General features: G+C 46.4%; 1 pseudogene; it reads right to left on the bottom strand.

Annotated features, from left to right (window-relative positions):
- Positions 1-8,022: 8,022 nt before the first annotated feature.
- Positions 8,023-9,155, bottom strand: LOC136000357 (olfactory receptor 6E1-like; annotated as a pseudogene).
- Positions 9,156-13,474: the final 4,319 nt, after the last annotated feature.

Genomic DNA, 13,474 nt, shown 5'->3' with positions numbered 1-13,474 from the left:
ATCCACACCTTTTTAGTATTTGGTTGGTTGGGGGAAGTCGGGGCAGGGGTGAACAGTGAATCAATGGTAGTGTCAGCTCCATCCCTCTGGCACCCACTTCTGGTATCCTGGCTTCTGATCAAACCTTCCAACCTTTCTACTGGGCTCATCAATGCGATTGTCCTTTGAAGGTTTAAGTGTCTCTGGAAGTCCCCTTATCAAGGGAGTCATCATGTCAGGACTCACTGGCAGCATCATTGAGGATTCACATTTGGGAATCAATTTTCTTTCATGTATCATTTGCAAGCAGGCTGCTTTGTGTACACTTTCTAGCAATTGATCAGGTGTGCCAGTGATTGCCAGGGGCTCTCCCCTATCTAAAGGGCTTAGCCCTCCAGCCCAATAAGCAGCTCGCTGGGTTAGGGACCATGGGGCACGTCTGTCACCAGTTGTTAAGAAAACCTCACGCCTCCAGTAACCATTAGCTTCCTGTTCACTTAAATGAATTTGGTCTCCCCCAGTTAGGGATATGTGCCACACGTGCTTCGTTTCAGGTTCTTTAGGGAGGCGCCCATACTCTCTCTTTAGTTTGCCAGCTCGGTGGCAGTGTAGGGTGTTTGCTTAGTTGTAATGTGAGGCTCAGTATCCTCCTCATTTGCATAAAAATATTCTGTTTTCACTAAGGGTCTCACGTGTGGGTATTCCTCATCACGTTTTCTCGTCTCCTCCAATTCTTTCTGAGGGTAAATTTGATTTATTTGTTGGATACTTTTCTCCTCTAGCTCCCGCTCACTCAGCACTCCCGTGTTTCTTAAACATTCTTCCTTTAGAGTAGCTTTTAATGAGCGGTTTTCTTCCCTCTCTTTTTCTAATTGTTGTGAACAATTTTCTAATTGTTCTAAATTGGATATTGTTTTTTGAAAAATCTGCACCAGATTTTCAAGGGATTCTATAATTTTGCTTTCATTACTACGTTGCCTGAGGCGATCTTCAATCACTGTGACTGGGCTGGCTCCTCGGACAGCACAGGCTGTAGCTTTGCTGTTATCTGATCTAAACTTAGACTTGGTCTATAGAGAAATCACTCGGTCCACTACACTCTGTAAATCAGCCCAATTATCATGAGCCCAGTCTTCTCTGGGTACGGAGGGTCGAGCCCCATACTTTGCTAAAAGTGTGTAGAACAAGTCTTGATCTTTCCCTAACCAAAAATCTTGATTATCAGCCTTTTCAGTCATTCTTATTATGAAGGGACCCAACCCACTTCAGGAAGGGACAACTTAGTTATACAAAAGCACAGCAACTGCTGTGTCACCTTTCTCTTTCCCGAGTGGTTGAAGGGGCCAAAAATCTGCTATGGGAAGGCTCAACATAGTTACGCGAAGACACAGGATTGCCCCTTCACTCTCCCTAGCAGGCAATTCTCATCAACATGAGAACAACACCCATTTTTGCACTTCGAGATCCGAGAGACAGAGTCCTCAACTCAAGTTTGGAGCACTCAACACCAAGGTGTGTGTGGTGTGCGGGAAATCTGAATCGCCTCCCTTGCTTTCTGGACACCTCTCACCTTATCGGGTGGAGGCCCAGGTGTGGATGGAGTGAAACTTTCTTCCCCTATTACAGACCACACAGTACTCCTTTGTTTACTCAGAATCCTGTCCATGACACCAATTTAATGTCACGGTCCATTCGTTGATGGACTCGTGATGGTTCAGTGCAGACACCCCATGCACTTCCCCACCATGTTCTCACCCCAGTGTGTCCCCACTTCTGCTGCTGTCTCTCCATCCCCACCAGCTGTTCCTTGAAACACAAAGTCATGGCTGATCCAAAGTCCTTCTGAATGACCACAGCACTGTGCTCAGAATGACATTTATTTATCCTGAGGTCCACTCTGGACCTCCAGAGCCATCATCTTGGAAAGTGATTTTCAGGATTTCTTGAGCTACTACTATTCTTCCCTGTCATGATTTTACCCCAGCCAGCAACTAAGACCACAATAGCTACTCACATACTCCCCCATCTGACCAAGTGGGATAAGGAGGATAACTGAAGGAAAGGGAGAAACCCATGGGTTCAGAAAAAGCATTTTAATAAGACAATAAAAATAGTATAGTATAATATACTACTGCTACTACTAACATTCTACTGTTACTACTACTACTACGTATATAATAAAATGAAATAAAAAATAAAAAAATATTAAAAAATCAAATTAAATTAAATTTAAAAATATACTCAGTGCAATCCCTCATGTAACTCCAGTCACACGGAACAGCCAGTCTTGCAGAAGGGAGCACCTTGGTCCTGAACAGCTGATCCCAGCAAGAGGGAGCAAAAGGGCAACAGGCAGAAAGGCCCAAGGGCCAACTGTAAAATGACAGAACGGCAAAAGGCTGAACTCACTCAAAACTCCCAACAGAATAGAACTTCCAAACAAAACTAACCAAAGTAGCTGGAAAACCTGAACTAACGAAAGTAACTAGCCAGAAAAGCCAGCTCCAGCTTTAGACCAAGTACGACACTAATTGTAGGTTGTGGGAATATAATAGAAGACTGGCAAGGAGGAGATTTGTAAATACAAGCTTAAGTGACTGTACCTGGGGTGTAGAAAAACACAAATCACACTTATTTTTGTTTAGCCGCGTGTGCTTCACAGGTTGAACCTCTGCCTTTATATAACATAGAATTGTGAAAGTCTTATAGGCACCTTCTCCAACAACCTTGAAATTCCTGCCCTATTGCAGGTAAATATCAAAGCAGTGTGGTAAAAGGCACCTGCATGAATCCCTGATATATAGGTGAAACCAGCAGGTCCTGGGATCCAGCCAGGACTGAGCTCTGCAGCACCTGTGCTCTTGCTTGTGTCACCTCTGCCCAGGTGCTTTTTTGAGGATCCCCCCGTTAGCAAGGTAAAGAAAATAAATTACACTTTGCATTTCATCTGCGGTTTGTGGTTGTTCCCGTGACTTGCCTGTGTCAGCTCACACATTTGGCACGGTCAGCATCACCAGAAACAGCCGTGCCATGGTTTGCAAAAAGGTCAAGGACTGGGGCGGCCGTGCTGGTGACTCCCTGTGTTCAGGGATGGCCCAGCACTGAGCGCTGTGCCCCCGTGGCCACTTTCCTGGATCAATTGGCTCTGCCAGAGGCAGGGCCTGAGATTGATGACAGGGCAGTGGTTACTCCCCAGGCAACTGAAACGGCTCTGCATGTGTTGCCATGGAAAGCAGCACTGGATTCTTCTCACAAGTCAGCCAGCAGATGGGTATGGTAATTATTTACCCATCTTAGAGCTCCTGACTGTGAAGTTGTCGCATTACAACATATCAATGGTTGTGTGCAGGAGTTTTACCACCGTATGCTGAACCTGTCAAATCAGTGTCAACCCTCAGAAGCTGGTGTGCAATGCAAAAGGTGTTAATTGGATGTGGCAGATGGGGATGGCTCATGCATTGCTGTTAGGATCCAATCTGGACAGTGTAGCAGTAACAACTGTCAAAATGCAGTTTTTGAGAGGAGCACCTGCCTCACTAAAACCCTTGACGACAGCAGCAGGGACAAATGCTACGGGTAATGTAGGTGCTCTAATAAATTCCTTGGGGGAAATTTGGGCTGTAATTTTGGGACCCTCTGTTTGGGTGGTAAATAAAGGAAAGGCAGCAAAACCAAAAGGAATTACAGCATGGGTTATGAGGACACAAATGCAGAATGACCTTGCACAAGCTGGTATCCCATGGTCAGAAATAGACGGGATCAGAACATCGGAAATGTTTTGCCAACGGCAAAAATTAATGCTTATGCGAAAAATCCAACCGTCCCTAACCCCATCACCAGCACTGTGCCCACCCCCACCTGCCAGCTCAATACAAGACCAGTTTGCCTTTACCTGGCAACAAAAGCAATATACTTTCCAAGTATTGCCTCAGGGATACACAGAATCATAGAATGTCCTGGTTTGGAAGGGACCCACAGGATCATCGAGTCCAGTTCCTGTCCCTGCACAGGACAACCCCACAGTTCACACCATGTGTCTGAGGACGTTGTCCAGTCTCTTCTTGAACACTGTCAGGCTTGGGGCCGTGACACCTCCCTGGGGAGCCTGTTCTAGTGCTCCAGCACCATCTGGGTGAAGAACCTTTTCCTCATGTCCAGCTGACCCTCCCCTGGCACATCTTCCTGCCATTCCATCTGGTTGTATCATGACATCCCCAGCTCTTCAAGCAATCTTGGATGAATCTTATCAGGCCTCATCGACTTGTAGGGATCCAGCTGCAGTAGCAGATCCAGTACAAGTTCCGGATCGTTTGGGAGTTTATCGTTCTCACAGCCGTGGTTTTCCAGCCCAGAGTTATGGGGGCCCACAAGTCCATCATCACTGTTGAAGACCAAGGTGAAGAAAGCATTAAACATCTCAGCTTTGTCTATGTCCCTGTTAATAAGGTGACCATGCTCATCAAGTAACAGGCCAAAGTTATTTCTAGTTTGCTTTTTGCCATTAATATATTTTAAAAAGCTTTTTAAATTGCCCTTCACATTATTGAACAGCTTCAATTCTCATTGAGCTTTGGCAGCATGAATTTCCTCCCTACAACAGCAAGAATCATCTCTGTGGTCCCCCCATGTTGCCTGACAAACACAGTCCCTCCATTTGCCACCAAACGATAGCAGCCAATGTCGCACTCTGGTCAGGTGCCATTTCTGTTTGCCATTATATTGCTGATCATGGCAGTGTCACGATAAGAAACTGAAGTAGCTGTCAAATCACTGAAATTTCATGTAGAGGACCAAGGCCGGGCAACTAATCCAACGAAAACACAGGGCCCTAGTGCTACTGTACTGTTTTTAGGAATAGTTTGGCATAGACAGCTTTGAGAAATACCAAACAGAGCAGCAGTTTTCTGTACCAGCCACAATAAGCAATCGCATGCCTTTGGGGGATCTTTAGGGCATTGCAAAACTTTTATCCCTACATCTTCTGTGGAGGTGGATTCCCCTTGTGAAGGGTTAATAGAAGAGCACAACAAAGTTGATACATTTAAGTCACAAAACACTAGGGAAGTAAATAATATGGCCCCTGACGAGTTGCATGCTCAAGATCGAAATGTGCATATAGCTTGTGGACATCAATCAGCTTATACTGCACGTGCAAGGAACACGGCTCACAATCAAACCCCTTTGCTATTATAGACTTGTAAAATATGCGTACATCTTTGTGCTGCTTGTACTCAGGTACATTTAAGGGCATTATGTAGGCCATGGGGAAAGATAAAACAGGGTCAGTGGGCCTTGCATACCTGTCAGGCTGATTATATCGACCCCCTGCCCCCATCTACAGGGTGGCAATATGTACACACTGCTGTGGATACAGTGTCAGGACTAACTACCGGGGAAATGGAATTATTCACACCAATGGATTGTAAAGTGGGACTGCAGCCTATTGACCTGGAAGTAAAAATTCATATAACTGCAGAGGATGCTGTACAGTTCTGTACCCTGACTTCTCCTCTTATGTTACATCCTTCGTTAATATCACATTCTTGAGTTCTTATATTTCAGGTATCTTCAGTGAACACCTGTGTTTTATCTAGAGGTGACAGTATTGGAACAATGTTATTGGTGCCACAGACCCAAGGTCTAACTGAAGTCCAATCTGAAAAAGTGCAGGCCACGACTTTCCAATCTGTGTGGGCAATTAACCCACACCAGGTTGTTAAACCCAGAGTGATACAGCCCCAGGTTCCAGTATAAGTTGGGAAACGAACTGTTAGAGAGCAGTGTAGGGGAAAGGGACCTGGGGGTCCTGGGGACAGCAGGATGACCATGAGCCAGCACTGGGCCCTTGTGGCCAGGAAGGCCAATGGGACCTGGGGGGTTTAGAAGGGGGGTGGTCAGTAGGTCAGAGAGGTTCTCCTGCCCCTCTACTCTGCCCTTGAAAAAAGGGTTTAGTTCAGATACTACCAGGATATACTTGGGGAACATATGTGTATATTTATAATATATACAACTATGGCACCCTGAGAATGCCCAATCTGGGAAGCTAAGCAGGGTTGGGCCCAGTTAGTGCTTGGATGGGTGACCAGCCTGGAACACCGGGTGCTGTGGGCTGAGCCAGCACTGGCTCCTGATCTCGGAAGCTAAGCAGGGTCGGGCCCAGTTAGTACTTGGATGGGAGACCAGCTGGGAACACGGGGTGCTGTGGGCTGAGCCAGCACTGGGCCCTTGTGGCCAATGGGACCTGGGGGGATTAGAAGGGGGGTGGTCAGTAGGTCAGAGAGGTTCTCCTCCCCCTCTCCTCTGCCCTGGTGAGGCCGCATCTGGAATATTGTGTCCAGTTCTGAGCCCCTCAGTTCCAGAAGGACAGGGAACTGCTGGAGAGAGTCCAGCACAGAGCCACAAAGATGATGGAGAGGAGCATCTCCCATATGAGGAAAAGCTGAGGGAGCTGGGGCTCTTGAGCTTGGAGAAGAGGAGACTAAGGGCTGACCTCATTCATGGTGATCAATATGGAAAGGGGCGGTGTCACGAGGATGGAGCCAGGCTCTTCTGGGTGACAACCAATGATAGGACAAGGAGCAATGGATGCAAGCTGGGACATAGGAGGTTCCACTTAAATATGAGAAGAAACTTCTTCCCGGTGAGGGTGCCAGAGCCTGGAACAGGCTGCCCAGGGAGGCTGTGGAGTCTCCTCTGCAGACATTCCAACCTGCCTGGATGCCTTCTGTGTAACCTCACCTGGGTGTTCCTGCTCCGGCGGGGGGATTGGAGTGGATAATCTTTTGAGGTCCCTTCCAATCCCTGACAATCTTTGATTGTGTGATTCTGTGAAGGGAAACTATCTACTGATAATGCCTGGCTGAATTACTCATTTAATTCCTTGACAAGATGAGTGGGACACCTGATTCAAAGCAGTATTGTAGAGATATGTTTTTCCCTTTTTCTGTGTATGTTTATTGTGTGCCCCTGTAAATTGTTCTGTGCTACACCTCACAAACCCAAATGAACATCTCTGGCTTTGCTATCCCCAGCAGGAGCTGTCTCTTGAGTGAGGGGGTGGAATGTGTGGGAATAATGCAAGAATGGGAAGGAGGAGAACTGTAAATACGCTCAAGCGACTGCAGCTGGGGTGTAGAAAAACACATAAATCACCAGTAGAACCTCTGTGTTTAAACAACAGGCCTGTGAAAAGAGTCATAAAGACACCTTATCGTACATCCTTGAGATTCCTGCAGGCAAAGATCAAAGCAGTGTGGTAAACTGTGCCCGTGTGAAGCCCTACATGAAATTAGCAGGCTGGTTGATCTCCTACCGGGGCTGAATTCTGCAATGCCCGCGTCCCCAGTTGTCTGACCTTTACCCAGGAGCTTAAGTGCTGTTTCAGGGATCCCCTGGTAGCAAGGTATCAAAAATAAATTTGCTCTCGGCAATTGCATTTGTGGCCTCTGGTTGTTCTTGTGACCTGCCTGCGTTGGCTCACACAGACAGGACAGACTGCAATGGTTGGGGTCCTTCCCCAAACTTCCCATTGTAAGTCCTATGCAATCCAAAAATATTCTTCCCCTGCGTCGCATAATGTATCCTACACCCCCAGGCAACAATTCTCCTAGTCCAAGTGATGATCCAGAGAGCTGCTCTCAGTGGCTCCTCTTGATGGGTTTCACTCCTGGACAATGAGGCTGATGGCTCTCCCAGGGTGGCCCTGGGACAAGATGTTCATTCCCCAGAGCCTGTAATTTGGGTTCCGACTTCCCACTGAGCCTCTGTGCTCTTCTTGGTTTTGGAGGTGGGCTCTTGATGAGCTGGTGGCTCTCCAGTGATGGGGCTGAAAGCAGCTGGGACAGGGTATTAACAGAGTTACTTCTCCTGCCATTGTTAGTGTCTTCTTCGTGTGTGCAGATAAGCTTCTTATCACTTAACACAATCCAACAAGAACATAAATCTCCTGAGGTATCTCTGTCTGGAGGTTACATACATATGCATTGGTATTATCTAACATATGATAGCAGATCACTGGAATTGCTGTCCAGAAATGCCTCATGATTAGGGGAAAAGCTGTGCTCTTGTACGGGCAACAGCTTCATTCAGGGCCAGTATCACAGCCTTGTTTCTAAGACTGTAGATGAATGGATTTAAGAATGGGTACAGGATGGTGTTCAGCAACACTACAATGCTGTTAGTCTCCAAGGAAATATATTCTGAAGGACATGCATAGAGAACAATACAGCTCCCATATGCAATTGCCAAGGTGGTGAGATGAGAAGAACATACAGAAAAAGCTTTTTTCCTCCCAGATGCTGCTGGAAGATGTAGAATACAGAAAAGGATGCACATGTAAAATGCCAGAGTTAAACATAAGGAACCCAGAATGACAAATGATATGAAAACAGAGTCTATTTTCCAAAGCAGGCTGGTGTCAGAGCAGGACAGTTTGAATAAGGGGGAGTTGTCACAGAAAAAGTGATGGATCTCATTTGAGCCACAGCAAGTCAGCTGCGAGAGGATGACCAGGCGGTAACTCAAGAGTGTGAAGCCTGTGACCCAAGTAGCAACAACCAGGTGGATGCAGAGCTGAGGCTTCATGATGGCAGCATAATGCAAAGGTTGGCAGATGGCAACATAGCGGTCAAAGGACATGACAACTAGTAGAAGAAACTCTGTACAGCCCAGGGCAAAATAGAAATAGGATTGGGCAAAGCAGCTGCTTAGTGAGATTGTTCTCCTACCAGAACCCAGGATCACAACCAACTTGATGCTTGTGGAGGATGTAAACCAGATTTCCACGAAGGCCAGATTGCCAATGAAAAAGTACATGGGGGTTTGAAGGCGGTGATCTGCATACACGAGGAAAATGATGGTAGCGTTCCCCATCACTGTTGTCAGGTATATGAGCAGAAAGACCAGAGAAAGTATGAGCTGTAGTCTTTGATCAAGCCCTGAGAAACCCTCTAGGATGAACTCAGTAACTGCAGTTCCATTTTCTGAGCCCACGTTGAATTTCGGTTCGTCAGGCCGAGACAGGAACATGGCAAAAACCAAGTGTGATAAGTCCACAGTCTGGGTGAAAGGCTCCCCAAAACTCTCTGCTTCTTTCCTTTCTTGCAGTCTTCCTATAGTACACAGATAGAGGACTTCAAGCACTTCTCATACCCTGATTTTTCTGTATCAAATTTCATTTGGAGTTCTCAGAGAATTTGTTGTCTTCTTTCTACCTTTTTAAAACACTTGTAAAGAATTCTTCCTTCATGACAGAGGATTTTAAAGTCTGTTAGCTATTTTATCCCATTCCTGGCAAATTCCAAATTCATGCAGGTCTGTTGCAAACATCTGTCACACCTATGTGCCTAAGTCATCTCTTCTATTGCACAAATGCTAAACTATCACATCAAATCAAATCAAATCAAATCATATCAAATCAAATGTACGTCGAAAGATTTTCTTTCTACTTTTGAGTACTTGCCTTTTTGGACAAGGAATCCCTGAGTATCTATTGATTTCAGAATAAGCAGTATCAAGCATCTCTTTCGTAATCCCGTGCTTTCTTCCACAGCTTTGTGCTCTTTGTTTCTTCAGGAAAGGGGAGGGCAGAATAGGCACCAAGTATAACTCATCTTCTTTAGTACTCTAAATAATGACTGAAATTTGTTATGGTTCCACCCAGTCTCATCTGACATCCATCTGCACTGAAATGCAGTTCCTTCCAAACAGTTGCTCATTGCTATTACTATCAAATGTCCTGACCTAAACGCAGACCAGGAGAATAGTGACTGGAAGAGATCTGTAACTTTTCTTTTGCGTGCCAGCTATAGGTTGGGAGGACCCAGCCTTGAAAGTTTTCTCCTCTCTCCATTGGTTATACAGGGAGCCTTGGGAAAACAAATTCTCACAGGCGCCTGTTGTGAAGTAGGTGAAACTCACTATTCAAGTCTCAAATCTCCAATTTCTTGAGTTATTATGTTTTTTAAATCAAACTACACATCTAGGAGAAAGAAGCACAAAAAAGCCCACATATACAATAAAGACTGGTGTTTTCCCCTTCATCTTTCCATTTGTTTTCAGACATAGAAAGGAGTAGAGCGGACGGCTCTCGAAACAGAATAATTCAAAATGCAAGGGGAGAAGAGGGAGAGGAGGAGATGGTGGGTTTGAGGTGGTGAAACAAAGTTGTGTGGGTGTGCAAGCAGAGCTCTTCAGTCATTAGTCACAGATCCTGCTGTGCCTGGGCCTGTTTCCTGTGCATACACGTGGTTATTAACATCCTGGGTGAAGAATCTGACTATTTCAGAGATCCCTGTAGCAGTTTCTCATGCAAAACTGAATAAAATTGAGTAAACAGTAATTACTTAAGTTGCTTGCACATGCCAGAGAGGATGTGCAGGACAACAGGCTGGCTGAATTATAAGAACTCAGCAGAACTGTTGTACGGGGAGCCTCACTTGATCCAGTTGAAGACACTCTTGCAAAGATACTTGCACAGGAGTCTCTCCCAATCTATGGTATTCCATAATTCAATTCATCTTTTCCTCAGAGAGCTCTTCAAAGAATAGGCAAGGAAGTAAATGAGACAGAGGGAAAGAATTAGAGATACAAAATGTGCCAATACAAATTAAGAAGATCCTCTGAACAGTGTTTCTCAACTCAAACCACTGGTAGGCAATGTATTTTGGGAAATGGCTGCATAAAAACATTCACATAGAGATACAGTGTTTAATTAGCTTACTGACACTCGCCCATGGTAGTCTCAAAACAAACAAACAAACAAACAATGAGAAGTTTCATGAAAATTAGTTTAAAAATACTAGCAGTTGTGGAAAGGAAGACTTTTTCAGCTATTACTTAGAAGTCTTTTCTGCAGAGGGCTCAACTATTCCCTAAAGTCTCCGTTCAGGGGTTGATTCAGTTGTTTGCACAGAGGTGGCCACTGCCTCCAACATAACCCTGGGGCAGGTGAAGCACCATGTGGGACTGGGAAAAGTCTCCCAGGACCTATGGGAGCTGTTCTGGAGCACAAGCTGGTAGGCATGAGCTGAGGTAGGGGAACTTAGGGGTGGTGCAGGGCTGCTGGGTGGGCTGAGCAGGGTCCGCAGCAGCACAGCAGCCCATTGTGTCCCGTTGGATGCTGCTGCGAGGTCACTTCTGTCACAGAAACTGACTGACCAGCAGCGGGAAGGCAAATACTCAGAGGTCATGAGGGCCATCAGAAAGCTGCTCCCAAGATGATGACAGATTTGGGAAGGTCAAGGGGAACTGGGACAAGAGAGAGTGGAGATTTGGGGGAGGAAAGAATGGCTTGGCCAACAGAGGTGAAAGATTTGGAGGGTTTCAGGTAACAGTGATGCCGCTGTGACACTGACTGTGAAAACATTCATGTTAGGCCCTTACCTGTGTTCTAAGCAGTAATCTTAAACTCTAACCTTACCCCTAAATGCTAGTCCCCACCCTGACAGTAATGCACTACTTTAAACCCAAACCTCAAAATTTACCTCTAAGCCAAATCCCAAACCCATAACCCCTTATTGTTAGTGTTACCTTTTTACTCACTTTAACCCCTACCCTGTATCCCTAGCCTCAAAATACCAGCCTTAACCTTAGCCCTCACCACAACCCTAAAAAAAACCCCTAACTGACAAAACTAGCCCGTACCCTTAACACTAACCACGCACCTAGGCAGATTACCAGATGCCTAAATCCTAACCCTGAACAGCGAGCTCTAATCCCTAATCCCTAAATTGAACACCTCATCCCCAGAGCTCTCATTCCCGTGCTCAACCCCCATCACCTCCAACCCCTCTCCCTACCCTACTTCAGCAATTTGGCCCCTTGGGGCAACCCAGGGTAATTCTGGAGCAGCCACGGGGCATCTGAAGAGGGATGTGAGGTTACAGGTACCTGACCAGCTGTCAAGCCCAAGGAGGAGATGGGCAGGATTGCTGGGATGAGGTCTATGGTGCTTCAGAGACTCATGGGCATGTGAGAGGCACATGGCTGTGATGGTGGCTGTGAGGTCACTTCCACCTGAGTACCTGATAGGCCAGCTTCAGGCACATGACTGGTCTATGTGTGTATCATTGAAGCTGTGCCTAAGGAACTGATAAGCCACCAACATGCATGTAGGTTGAATGCTGTTTGCAAAGTCTCTGCTGCCCTAGCACCTTGCAGGACTGGCATGGAGATGCACCTGGCAGTCAGAGAAAGATCACCAGCAGGTGCATGGGCTTGGAGGCTGACAATCATTTTACTTTTATCTGCAGCAGGCACATGCCTTTAGTCTCATCCAGCAAGCTGAAAGGCCAACAGCTGGCATGTGGCTTGGAAGATCATGGTGAGGATACTTCTTTCTGGTCAGCTGAGAGACCACAAGCAGGCTGACGGGCTGGGTCAGACACCTTAAGGGTGGATTCTGAGATCATGGAACTTTGCTTGATAATGGGAAAGAGCAGAAGAAAGAGAGAAACTGCTGCAAAGTTCTGATTGGAATGTGGAGACGGGACATGATGAGCTCAAAATGTCACTTGAGGGCTGCACTGTGGTGCAAGAGGTCACCCAGAGGGAGTCTGCGATCAGCCCATGGCTTTGTGTTTCACGGAACAGCCAGGGAGGGTGGAAAGACATCAGTGAAGTATGGAAATGCCATGGCGAGAGCAAGGTGGGGAAGAGATGGGTGTCTACAGCCATGGGGAGAGAGGGGCAGGTGTGGGACAGCGTAAGACAGTCAGAGGTGGAGGTGGCCAAGGGCTCTGGTAGGGCTGGAAGGCACCCACAGAACAGAGATCTCTGTCCACTTGGCCATGGCAGTTGTCTCTGCCACAGACCTGTGAGGAGACAAGTCCTCATGGCACAGGGGCCTCATTGCAGCCCCACAGGGAGGTGTCAGGCTGTTGTTCTTCACTCAGCATCACACCCACATCCCACTGCCCCAGGAAGAGCCACGCAGGAGGGACAGGATCTGCCTTCCCAGGGGCTGGGCTGAGGGCTGGGCCTTTCTGCCTCATAAATCGAACCAAAGGTTTTCTCAGCATCAGAACTGTCTGTACGTGACCTTTGCCTATCTGCCATCATGGCCTCCAAGTATCTGCTCTAACGACTCCATCAGGAGGGTTTGTTGGTAATTGCCGTCAGTTGGGCCAATTAACGCTCCCAGACACTTTGGCATTTGCTTCTGACTTTACGTTCTTGAGAGGTTTTTTCAGTCTCCTCTCAGTATCTGAGGTTCATGGACTCAGCACCAAATGCACCATGGGGCTCATAAAAGTGGAGAAAGCCCTAAGGATCTGTGTGTCTACCATGATTTTTGAAAAGTCTTCAAGACTTGTACAGTAAATTAGAGAGGTTTTAGAAGTCCAGTTGAAGATTTCTATAAGCATTTAATAATTTTTATTTTCATATTTAAGGATTTTTTCATTACTTTTCGGTTTATGGAAGAGGTGATACCAGCATTTTCTAATTGATATTGATCCAGACTGTCTCCTAAGGAGGTCTGGACAGATTGGAAAAG

Source organism: Caloenas nicobarica, chromosome 32, assembly GCF_036013445.1.
Source record: "Caloenas nicobarica isolate bCalNic1 chromosome 32, bCalNic1.hap1, whole genome shotgun sequence".
Classification (NCBI taxonomy): Eukaryota; Metazoa; Chordata; class Aves; order Columbiformes; family Columbidae; genus Caloenas; species Caloenas nicobarica.
Note: the sequence above shows the minus strand (reverse complement) of the source record. Positions and strands in the feature narration are given on the sequence as shown.